Here is a 12,834-nt window from a genome sequence, read left to right on the forward strand (position 1 = left end):
CAAGAAAACGACCAAAACACCATCAAACTATTGGAGATTATGTATCGGAATTTCAGCAGCAGGACCACGCCTCCAAACACGCTCCTTCCTGCTGTCATTTATATAGGTTCCCTCAGTTCTGCAAGCTGTTCATTCTCGTTTACGTGCCCCTCCCTCCCTCCTTGTTCTCCATTCTTTAACTTCTTCTCTTCTATTTAGTACACGGGGATCTGCCAGGCCCGGGAGCCGTCGCCAGTCCCCTTCGAGGCCTTCCCCAAACCGCATCTCAGTTCATGTCCAAGCATTCACCTTTACCTACTAAAACGCTGTCAAACCTAAAATGAGGACGTGGGCCCAGCGAGTGAAATTAAAATATTCAACAGAGTAAATGTAACCACACACTTTCACATTCACACTGACAGAGGAGTCCAGAGTGACCAGTACAATAGTGCTAACCATTACACCAGTGCAAAAATACCAGCCTTAAACTGGCTAATTTACTTTACACTAATTATGAACAGATTGATAGTTAATGAAACTATTAGTTCTATCGAACGCCAGCAAACTTTCTGTGTGGAGCCTTCCTGTTCCCTGTGCCTATGTGGTTTCTCTCTCTGTACTGACTCACGTGTTAGGTTAACTGGTGAGTCTGTGTTTGCCATTGATAATGAGTGTGAGAGGCTGTCTGTGTGTTCGCCCTGTGATGGGCGTCTTATCTGTCTATGCTATGAACGTTATGTTAGACCCCCGGTGACCCTGAATTAAATAAGTGATTAAGAAAAGAGATGGATGATTATTTTAAAGATATTTTTGTCAAACTTAATCACAACAGAAAGACTCAAACATAGACTTGGAAAACTAATACAAGTATACAAATGAATGAGTAAAAATAAACAGATTAATCGGTTAAACAGGTGTGTTGAATGAAAACCTAGCACCAGGTGACTGAGAGCCAGGCTTGCAGGCAGACTTGCTTGGAGCAAACACAGTATTTGTTCTGGTATTCTCACAGGAACACCAGAAGATGGAGGGAAGAGAGAGGAGGGTGAGAAAGAGGAAAGAAAGGCAGAGTGGCACCAAAGACGGAGCATGGAATATCTTTGATCAAAACATGAAATATTTAAATTAAAAGGTATTTATATGGCAATTGAAAACAAGCCCTGGTACATTACAATCAAAGAGTGGTACCTGATGCTTTTATGTGTCGGGGCCCACCTGTACCTAACTTAAGTCACTGAACATATTTCAGAATGGCTCAAAATGTCTATACACGGTCTCAGAGTGGATTGCAGGGCATTATATCTTGAGGAACTCAAAGTGCTCACGAGCATGGTTGCTTTCATTATTAAGACGCCCAGATGTCCTCTGATCACCCAGTAACTAAGTATCCCAGTATGCCGTGGTCAGGGTGGCTGTAGCTCAAGAGGTGGAGCAAGTCATCTACTAATCAGAAGACTATTGGTCAGTGTGGAGGGAGGGGCGACATTTTCTAAAAATACCTTTCATTGCTGTTAAATGTCATCTTTCTCCTCTCGTTTAATTCAAACAGCAACATTTGTTTCACTGTTGTTGTTTTACATTGTAGCATAAATATCCTACAATAGTCAAGAGAGTCACAACAACCAGAGAATCCACGACTCTCTTACAACAGGGAGAGACCCCTGACAGGACCTCACACAGGGAAGGTCAGCTATCATGATTGGTTAAAGGATGCGGGGACAGAAGACAGAGAAGAAAAGCAGGGAAAGGCAGTGAACGGGAAAAATCACAGCATACAGGACACTGACAACAAGGTAGCATTAAATGTAGTAGTGCCACAGAAACACTGGTGTGTGACAGAGACGCTATAGCAGAGTGACTGAGGGAGGATCACCTGTTTAAACCCTAACTATAGGTTTTATGAAAAAAGAAAGTGTAAAGTCTGAAAGTAAAAAGACCATCTCTCTTCTAAATCCAAACTGGAAGCTTGTTCCACAGGAAGGCTCTCCCAGTTTATTTATGGAATCTCCTGGAAACACAAGCATGCACTTTGAGAGCCCAGTTATTTATTGGCACAGTATCATTTTATGGGGTCTTTCAGTAGAAGACTTTGTCAGTACTGCAGTAGTGCATACATGCATGCAAGAATTATAAAGAAATGTCTATATACAGATACAGTAGTAGTAAAAAGAGCATCTTAGAAATGAACACACTGCTCAAAAAAAGTAACAGTTTTTAATCAGAGTATGATTCAATTACATTCAATTTTATTTATATAGTGCCAAAATCACGACAATAGTTGCCTGAAGGTGCTTTATATTGTAAAGACTCTACAATATTAAAACATGTTGATCTGGTTAGTTAAGTAGCAGAGGGGCTGTTACTCAGTTTCAGCTGCTTCAGTGTTAATAAAGCTAACAGGACAGTTAGGATGGGAACACTGAGACAACTTGTCATGCAGGTTGGGAATCCTGGATACAGAAGTTATAGGCTGTTTATTACAGGCAGAAAATCTTTTTCCTAGACAGGAGCTCCGGTGTGTTGTTGATGGAAGATCTGTCTGTTTTCAGTGATTTGGCTCCTTTGGCTCAGAGTTTGATTTACGGCTCTGAAATGGTTCTTCATTTGGCAATAATGAATTCTTTATGTGTTGGAAACTAGTTTTTATTCAGTGTTTTTGCACGATATTTATTTTCATGCGTCTAATAGGGAGAAAATACATGGCTTTGAGGCCTGGACAAAAACAGTCTTTTGTCCTCCACCATGGAAAATTACTGAAAATAAGGCAGTTCTTCATTGTACAAATTCTGCACTCAGCTTTGCTGTCACCAGGATCACTGAAATGCAGCGTGTTGCTGCTACTTTCCATTTTCTCTTATTTCTTCACTTTTTTCTTGCATTTAAATCTGGCTCCCTGTCTCTCTGTAGAGAGAGCCAGTGGCTTGTACCACTACACTTACTAGCTGTGTCCCAAAACGATGGCTGCATCCTCCGGAGGCCGCATTTGAAGGCCAATGAAGGCTGTCTCAATTCGTCGACTCCTTCAAATGCGGCCGACAAATGCGTCCTTCATTTCCCCGAATTTGAAGGATGGGTCGGGTGTGTCCTTCGTGGCCCACCATATCCCAGAATTCATAGCGCGGCCCAGCCAAATTTCAGTTTCCCACAATGGCGGCCGCTACTAAGTTTAAATATTACTCTTATTACTCTTTCTGGGTCACAAAATAAACTTTTAACATATTTTCAGGTGAGAATGTGGGTGTGTAAATTTCAAATATCTGCTTGGTTTATCAAGACATCACATATTTGCAAAAGTGCGCCGACATTTTCGGAGACGTCTGTTACCCACCCGCTCGATAGCAAGCCGGGGGGTTCAATGGTCGCTTGAGCCAGCGAGAGCAGCGGACTCCCGGCTTCATCTTTTTCAGACCCCCGCTCTTTCGCTACTCAGGTTAAACATGATATATAAGTCACTCCGATAACTTAAAAATGATATTGTTTGGCTTTTTTCGGTGTTTTATTTGTTCCTGAGTAAATCGGGTTGGCTGAGATCAAAGTTATTAGATCTTTTACTTTAAATAAAATTTTATTAATCCATCGAGTGGGTTCCTCCGGGATTTTCACACAGCTGAATAAACATCAAACAAAAAACTGATTAAACAGAAGTGTGAGACGGTCGAGAATTTACTCCAGTGTCCTGTTATATTTTAGATAGCAAGGAGCAGACGGCCGAGTTTATTAAACTTCACCGACACAGCGGTGACGCTAATCTGAAGGCTAGACCGTCCCATTTCACAGCCTTGCACTTGCGGCCTTCGAAGGACCCGGCCCACGTAGACCGCGAAGGCCGGGTCCTCCGAAGGATGCAGCCGACGTTTTGGGACACAGCTACTGTCTTCTGAATCTCTCGGTTTTCTCAAATAATAATATGATCCTAGTCTGTCTTTGGACGTGACTACCACACCTGACTACATGGAGTCTTTGCATGTGGCTCTCCCAATGGGGGTCAGCTTTTATTCACCGCAAAGAGCCAGCTCATTCGTGAACAACACATCAGTGCTATTGGGGCCGACAGGTAATCCACTCCACAAATCTGACTGCTGTGAATCCAGCTGTATTTCCTCATCAGTTTGTCTCCGTGTAGCCTCTGAACACAGCAGACGTAGGTAAGTAAACAATCTTTCTCAGGGGACTCACAAACACAGAGTGAGTATCTGCCAGCTTGTGACCAGAACTAGCTGGTGGATACTGGAGTCTAGAAAGACCGCTGTGACTCGGGGGAAACTGGCAGGTACCAGAAGGCTTGAGTGTGGTTATGGCAGGAGCTAAAGAAAGAACTCAGGTAGGGGAGGATTTCAGTGAAATTATGAAATAAGACTTTGTCATGTACACTGAACGGGACTCAAATGCAGGACTCGAGAATCACAGTCAGTGTGAATGGGGCTCCAAGGATCCAGGGACAGAGAAACAAACATCTGATATCCAACACTCTTTCTTCAAAAGCACTCACTCACAGTCAGGCAGGCTCACCAGAGTCGAGGAGGGAAATCCAGGGAAGATCTGTACATGGGAAGGAGAAACAATGTTAGAGTTCGGAGATGAGAAAGCGAGCTACAGACAAAAGCAAACAATGACAGATAGTAAGAGGGAGAGAGAGAAAACAAACCTTGGTGGAAGCCGGGGAGGACAGGAGGACCATGACAGAGTTTTTGCTAGGCCTTGATGAGATTCTGCCAAAATGTCAGGTGAATTAGGAGGAAGAAGCATTGCTCACATTGTGCAGAGTGGGGAGTGCTGCTGACTTCAAATGAGGATGTAGTCGGGCAATGGAAGGAATACTTAAGGGTTTAATTAATTTCACAGTTGCATTATCTTTAGAAGAAGACGAGTATGGGGATGAGGGGGATGGCTCACTCATTCATGAGGGTGAGATGGAAAGAAAAGCGTCTGGACCTCTTTGACTTTTGTGAAGATGTTTCATCTGAGAAGCTTCTTCAGTTGTAAGATCAATTAGTGGAGAATCTCAGATTTGTAGGCCCTACTGGGAGTGTCCCTAAGAGGGTCATGGACCTAGTATTGATCCTCTGCCTAATCACACGAGCCAAGGCGTAAGTCACAATCAGCCAAGGTTTCAGGTGGACCCACTGTAAGACCTAACCCCACCCTATGATGTGACTTACTGAGATCAGATGGCCCAGGATGTGAGTGGGCGTTAAGGCGTCTGGGAAGGATCTCAGAACTGGATTATCGATGGCAGACAGTTGGTGTCATAAGCCCCGCCCACTGCTCAAAGATGGTCGTTCACAGTGGACATAAATGGCATCTTTCACTCCTCTTTCAAACCATCTGTCTTCTCTGTCCAACATGTCAACATTGACATGCTCAAAGAGTGACCTTTGACCTTTAGATGCAGATGGACAGCCGAGTTATGTCCCATGGAGGTGGCTCTTCTATGTTCCTAATCCTTTATTTATTCAGGTAAAAATCTCATTGAGATTTAAAATCTCATTTCCAAGAGAGACCTGGCAGACCTGTTGTGCCATGTGTTTGTGAAGTGGCTGTTTGGTTTCTCCTATGTAGAGGTCTGAGCACTCCTTGAAGCACTGCACAGCTACACTACATTGTTAAGTTTGTGTTTGGGATGAACCAGTTTGTGTCTGAGTGTGTTGCTGGGTCTGAAGTAAACTAGGATGTCATACTTGGAGAAAACTCTCAAAGTTTCTCTGATAAACCTGCTACATAAGAGATGACAGTGTTGTTCTGTTTGTCCTTCTGATCCTCCCTCTTGGTGTCTGACCTTCTTTTCTCTGCATCACATGTGTGTGTTCCCTCTTTTTCCCTTCAGGCTTAGAGGGAACATGTTCTGCCCGGTGGTGTAGGGTCTGATTATTCCCAGTTTGTGTTCCAGAGGGTGATGGTAGTCAAAGAGGAGGTACTGGTCCGTGTGTGTAGGCTTCCGGTAAACTTCAATGTTGAGATTTCCATTCTCCTCAATATTCAGAGCACAGTCCAGGAAAGGCCAACAGTTATCTTTGTGTCTTTTCTGGTGAACTTTATGTTTCTGTCCACTGACTTAATGTGCGCAGTGAAGGATTCCACTTCTTGTGTTTTGATTTTGTCCCAGGTGTCGTCAACATATCTGTACCAGTGGCTGGGTACTCTCCCTTTGAAAGAGCCAAGAGCCTTTCTTTCCACTTCCTCCATGTAAAGGTTGGCTACAATAGGTGACACTGGGAGCCCATGGCACAGCCATGAGTACATCTGTAGAAACCCTGTGGTGGTAAAGCAGAGGTCTAACACTGTGCACAGCTGATCAGGGGTGAAGCTGCTTCTGTTTTCTAAGACATACTGCCTTGCACTACCAACCAGTGGTGGAAATTGCCTGCAACCCTGGAAGTGGATGTTTTCAAAAGAAAGGGAAATACATGTACATGGACCCCATAATATTCCCATTATATTCTCAGAAATATTATAGGGTTGTTACCTCAGTGCAAATGAACTAGCTTTGTAAAGTCTGCAACTTCACCCCCTTAAAGAGATTGGACTAATTGAAACATAAGCGATTATGGCATGGTTATGGTTAAAGTTAGTCCTGTCCTGTCTCCATCGTGATTGCTCTTGCTGATGTTGATGTATGCCCAGCCAAAATGTAAAAAAGCCAAATGTAAAGTATCTCCCTTCACATGCTCATGGGGAAAAAAAGGACAAGAAGGAAGTGAACACACAAAGAAAACTGCAGACAAACTGTTCAAAATGTTCTCAAGTTAAGGAATGGACTTGGAGACCTACAGCCTATTGGTCAGGGTTCTTCAAGAAAGATGGTCTGCACTATTCAGGGATGCTCAGGTAAGGTTTTTTCCTTACTATCAAGAACTCTGTCCACTGACATATATCTTGGAAAGTTCCTCCAGTTGTCCTTTTCCTTATTTACTAGACTAAAGAAGAGTTCAGTCATATCACAACAGTTTCCTTGGAGGAGACACCTAGATACGCCCCAAGGATTCATTCTTACTACATAAAAATATGCATGATGGAAATCAGCTATCACTGTCAGAGCCAGCTTGTTAAAATTATGCAGCAAGAAGGGACCAGCAGGCTGTGTTCAAGAAACAACAAAACAAAACTGTAAAATCTAGTATCATGGCCGATCGATATAGTGAGGCTCAGTATCTGGCTTTTCTGTGTCAATCAGCCACTGTCCTAGAGCTGGTGCTGATTTTTTAAAACTGAAGCTTCCTTAATTTGGTAGGAGCTCAGTAGCTGCTGCTAGCTTAAAGCTGTGTAAGGTTCACACTGGTGAGAACCCAGATGGTCCAGGTTGTCATCACACAGGCACTGAGAAGTAATAGTCAGCTGTATTTCCACCATTTTATTCAAGGGAAACAGAGTGAGGCAAAGCTCCCTGTGGGATGAAACAAAGCTAATGGTTAGTCAGGAGCTGGCTTGTGCTGACTGCTCATGTCTTTCTTTGTCTTTATTGATCATAAGGTGTATACCAGTACCAGTGTGACAAGTAAGTGCTACAATTCTTTTGTGCGTCTCATTCTAATACCCTTTTCCCTTTCAGATTTTGCCAGAGAAGTCGGGGTCATCTCTGTCTGTTTTAATACACAGCCACTGCAAATAAAGTCTGCATTCACTTCAAACTTGTGTTTGTGAGTCTGTGCCTCAAGTCCACCCTTTGGCTCGACCTGACTGAACAATCTGGCTAAATTATGGAGCCTGCAGACTCCCCCTTCACTCGTTAGGGAGCACGATGAACACGGGCAGGTGCTTTAGACTAACATGCTTCAGATTCCACGCAATGGGCAGGCCTCATAAATGCCACACTGCAGTTGGTCAAAGAAACTCTTGCTGATCTTTCCACTGCTCCTATTAGGCCCCGTGGCCACATTCCAGCTTTGGTTCCCAGTACCAGTTCAGTCCCAGCAATCTCGTGCGCACCCCCCTGCTCCCACTCTTGACTCATATTGGGGGGAACTGGGACAATGTGGTGATTTTCTTTTACGATTCTCTCTTCTACTTAGCTATGCACCCCAGGCTTGTTGCTTGTTGAGAGACTGAAGCACCCAAGCCGGCCATGCTAAAGTAACACCTGATGGGTGCAAGCTGCAAGAATATAAGATAAGATGCCCTCTCCTGATAGTATTCCTCGGGGTTGGAGTAAACCCGGGGCCAACCCTCCCTCCAGCCTGCTTCATAGGAGCCATCACGTGGGAGACAGAGAATGAGATCAACCAGGCAGTGCAAGATGAGCCAGACCCCTGAATTGGGCTGCCCAACTCACTGTTTGTTCCCTCATCTGTTTGCTCCCAGGTCCTGCAGTAGACCAATGCCTCATGTTTCGCCTGCCATCCCGTGGTAAGCTGCACCATCTCATTACTCAAGCGCACCTTTTGGTGGCCCTCTCTAGAAAAAGACACCGGAGAATATGTACTACCCTGTGACACCTGTGCGCACAACAAGAGCCATCATCAGCCACCTTCAGGACTGATTACCAATCCCTATTCAGCCGGGGTCACACATCACAGTGGACCTCATCACTGGCTTGGCATGGTTTACCCTTTTATATTGTTTTGTATCATTGCCTGCAGCTCGTGGCCTGCAGTACAAAAAGCTTTTTAAGGCTTTCCATGGTTATCTGATTATCATCCTCAATGTAATGGCCAAACTGAGCAGACAAATCAAGAGCTGGAGGCAGCGCCATCTCTTCTAACCCTGCTTCTTAGAGTAAATAGAATATGCACATAACAGTCTCACCTCCTCAAAAGGATTGCCCCCTTTCAAGGCCTCTTCAGGGTACCAGCCCCCACTTTCAATTCAATTCAATTCAATTCAGTTTTATTTATACAGCGCCAAATCACAACAACAGTCGCCTCAAGGCGCTTTATATTGTACAGTAGATCGTACAATAATAGATTCAGAGAAAAACCCAACAATCATATGACCCCCTATGAGCAAGCACTTTGGTAACAGTGGGAAGGAAAAACTCCTTTTTAACAGGAAGAAACCTCCGGCAGAACCAGGCTCAAGGAGGGGCGGGGCCATCTGCTGCGACCGGTTGGGGTCACAGGAGACAGGGAGCTAGTCTCCCTGCAGCAGACAGAGGTAGCTGTGCTGTTGGTGCAACATCACCTGCCAAAGAATCTGGAGACAAAGGCTGCCTTCCTGCGTACAGTGGAATAAACCACTGGGTTGCTGACCAGAGGAGGTCTCCAGCTCCACAGTATGCGTCACGTGAGAAGGTTTGGTTATCCTCTGCGGACATTCCTCTCTAGTGCATGTCAAAGAAACTGGCCCCGTGTTACTTGGGACCATTTCCCATTGAGGAAATCAGCGCTGGGTTGGTTGTTGTTGTTCTGTGTTTTCCTCTGTGAGCAGGTGTGTCCCTGGTAGAGCTGAGGCCCTCTCCCAGGATTGCCTTCATCAGGTTGGTGTTTCTAAAGCTGCAGCCATGGCCATTCTCTGCCAGATTGTACTCCTACCTCTGTGGTAACACCTGGTTTCCTCAATTAGTTACTGTCTTCATTCTGAGCCTCTTTTTAACCTGTCTGTGTGTGATCTCCAGCGCCTGTTCTTCACCGCTCACCACCTCAGCCATTCGGGTGATGTGCTTCACCAAAACTCTGCAGCCCCTCGGATCAACCCCTCGGATGTGTCCTGCAGCTGCCAGCCCCCGTCTCCTTGTATCAGTGTGACAGGTAAGTGCTACAGTTCTTTTGTACATCTCACTCATGCTAATACCCTTCTCCCTTCATTTTCAGATTTGTTTAGATGCACTTTTACTGTAAACAAAGTCACTTCAAACTCATGTTTCTGAGTTCACTCCTTGAATCCACCCTTCGGCTCGACCTGTACGTATGCTGTGTCTTGTATTTTGGTCTTCTTTTGTCATCCAGTTCCAGAGAAAGATATTCATTATTGTAGAGGTGCAACAATCTACCAAATAACTGATTCTCCATTGTCAACAATTCTTATATTCAATTCATCGGCATAAATATAAAAAAGTCTAAAAACTCTGTTTGTGGGTTTTAAAATAATTGGGGTTTTTTTCTCCTTCAGGAACTAAACTAAATATCTTGTATTTGTGGGGAAAATAATTTTTGTCATTAGTCTAGGAGAGTAATCATTGCACTTCTACTTCGCTGTTCAAAAAATTTGCACATCTGGACTTACTGTTGTTTTTTCATCTCTCAATGCAGCATTTGTTCTTCCTAACCCTAAAGGAGTTGAAACAGTTAAATGAATCATTATAAAACAGGTTCATCTCTACACAGAGAGAGAGTTCTCATCTCTCTCCTATCTCTCCTTCTATCTCCTCTCCTCTCCTTTCCTCCGTTCCCTTCATCTCCTTCTTGCCTTCTGTCCTTTCTGTTTTGTGATCCAGTTCTTCAAAGTAGCACACTGAATTCAATTTTATTTATATAGCACCAAATAACAACAAAAGTTCTCTGAAGGCGGTTTAACTGTAAGGTAGACCCTACAATAATACAAGAAAACAGAGAAAACCCCAACCATCATATGAGCCCTGTGAGTGAGCGCTTTGGCAACAGTTGGAAAAAAAATCTTTTAATGGGAAAAAATATCCAAGAGAACCGGGCTCAGGGAGGGGCGGCCATCTGCTGTGAGTGGCTGGGTGAGGGGAGGAAGTCATTAATGGTATTAAGACTGTTTGAGGGGGAAAGAAAGTCTTCAAATCCACCATGGAAGTGTTGCATACACCTTCACCCTTTACAGAGGAAATAAAATCATTTTATGTTTTTTGATCATTTTAAGGATTAAAAACATTGACATAGTCATCGTCTGCTGTGTAAAGCTACATTTCCTTGAATGTGAGGTCAATTAGCTGAACAGATCAGTAATAAATAATTTGTTAATTAGATTAACTATTGTCTACTTGCAAGGAAGAGTCAGAATTATCAGTTTCAATGAGTAATTATTATGTAATGTACTGAGAAGCTTTGGGTGGACCTTATTTCTTTTAGTATTTTAAACCCTGTATTTCCTATTACTATTTACTAGAAATATGTAGTAAAATGTATCCAAATTGTCTAAATGAGTGCAATTTTTTAAACAAATGGCATAACGATGTCTCTGGCCACCGTGCTGTCATGTCACAGCTGACTCACCTTGACAAAGAACAAAAAACTGGAAACAGGAACTTAAACTTGACCTGCCATTTGAACAAGAATCAGCCACATTCTTAGCCGAGTTTAAATGAAATGTATTTGTCTGTTTGGTGGTGATAGCTGATGAACTGAGATCGTACAAATTGTTCTCAGCAAAGCTTAACTCCAAAGTTGTCTGACCAACAGTAGTTCCTGTTTTTCTGTAAATACTAACTGCAACAGTGGAAACAGACACTATTCCTGGATGCAGCGCGGCAGCGTGGAGCTGCTCTGTCGTTTAGGCTCTGCTCCTTATATGTGATGAAATTTGCCTGCAGTCATGGCCCGCGGCTATGGCTGCCCTAGAGACAAAAGAAGACGGGCTGCCACCATCATGTTTAACCACCCCTGACACATCATCACCCTTATTGTGCCTCTCAATCTGAACACACACACAGCAGCAGCAGCAGTAGTCCAGGGCAGCAGTGCTGGAGCACCATCTGTCAGCCTGGTGTCAAGTGGCCCTTGTCTCCAGTGATTATAAGAGCTCCTGCTGCCTCAGGTGGTCCATGGACCAGCACACCCTTCTAGAGGGCCAGGCCAAGCCATATGGTCTGTGGGGCACAAGCGGGCACCCAGGGGAGGTAGATCTCCTCCTCTTGCCACTGGACAGTACAGACAGCATCCACAGCCCACACTTGTGACTGTCTGCTGAAATGTTCTCGTCAGGGTTGAGATGAGGGTGAAGGACTTGACAGATATGATTCAGAGTTTCTGAAAGAAGCTGAAGAAAACTGTCAGATAGGAGGACAAATCACTCAGGCCAAAGCCAGCCTCTTATTGCCTTAATATTATCATCAAAGACAAACTTGTGGATGTTTCATATAAGGGTTCATCCAGATAAAGGGACAAAAACCAAGTTTTTATTTAGAAAGTTTGGTGAAGCTGGATTTTTCACACACAGATTTTAATTTAATTCAATTTTATTTGCAAATCACAACAACCATCACCTCAGTGTAAGGTGTACAGTAATACAGAGGAAACCCTAACACCCAGACAACCCCTGTGAGTAAGCACTTTGGCGACAGTGGGAAGGAAAAACTCCCTTTTAACAGAATTAGGCTCAGAGAGGGGCGCCATCTGCCCCGACCAGCTGGGCGAGGAGGGACAACAGGACAAAGAGAGGGAGAGATCATACGTCAGTCTATTTTCTTATTCACATAAGAACAACACAGCTTTAGTCTGCTTTTCCTTACATCATCACTAATATATCACATGGAAAATTTGATTTTACAACTAATGTTACAATTATATTACACAGTCTACTCTATCGACTGTGGGACTAAAATCAGCAACTATTCTTTGCATGTGTGCACACCCATAGATACACATTTCAGCCTAAAAAATATCCCGACGGTCGAAGGTGAAGTGAAATTTTAAAAGAGACTTTTTCTGTTTAAAGTTAAAGAGAAGGACTATTTACACGTCCAAAAGTGTGTTTATATCATTAAGCATCAGCAGATTTGTATAATCTAGTTTTGATAAGTTTGACATAGATAAATCACTCGTAATATAATTGTATCAGCAAATCCAGTTGAACAAATAAATGTTTTGTATCAATGCTTTCTGTTTTTAGTGGACAATGAGAAGACAATGATCACATGTGTATTAAAAATAACACAAACAAGCACTGCAACAGGAAACGATAAAATCTCAGTTACTTTCAGTTACTTACACTAAAAGGTTACAAATAAGGATCATCGTGTAC

Source organism: Oreochromis niloticus, linkage group LG12 (assembly GCF_001858045.2).
Source record: "Oreochromis niloticus isolate F11D_XX linkage group LG12, O_niloticus_UMD_NMBU, whole genome shotgun sequence".
Classification (NCBI taxonomy): Eukaryota; Metazoa; Chordata; class Actinopteri; order Cichliformes; family Cichlidae; genus Oreochromis; species Oreochromis niloticus.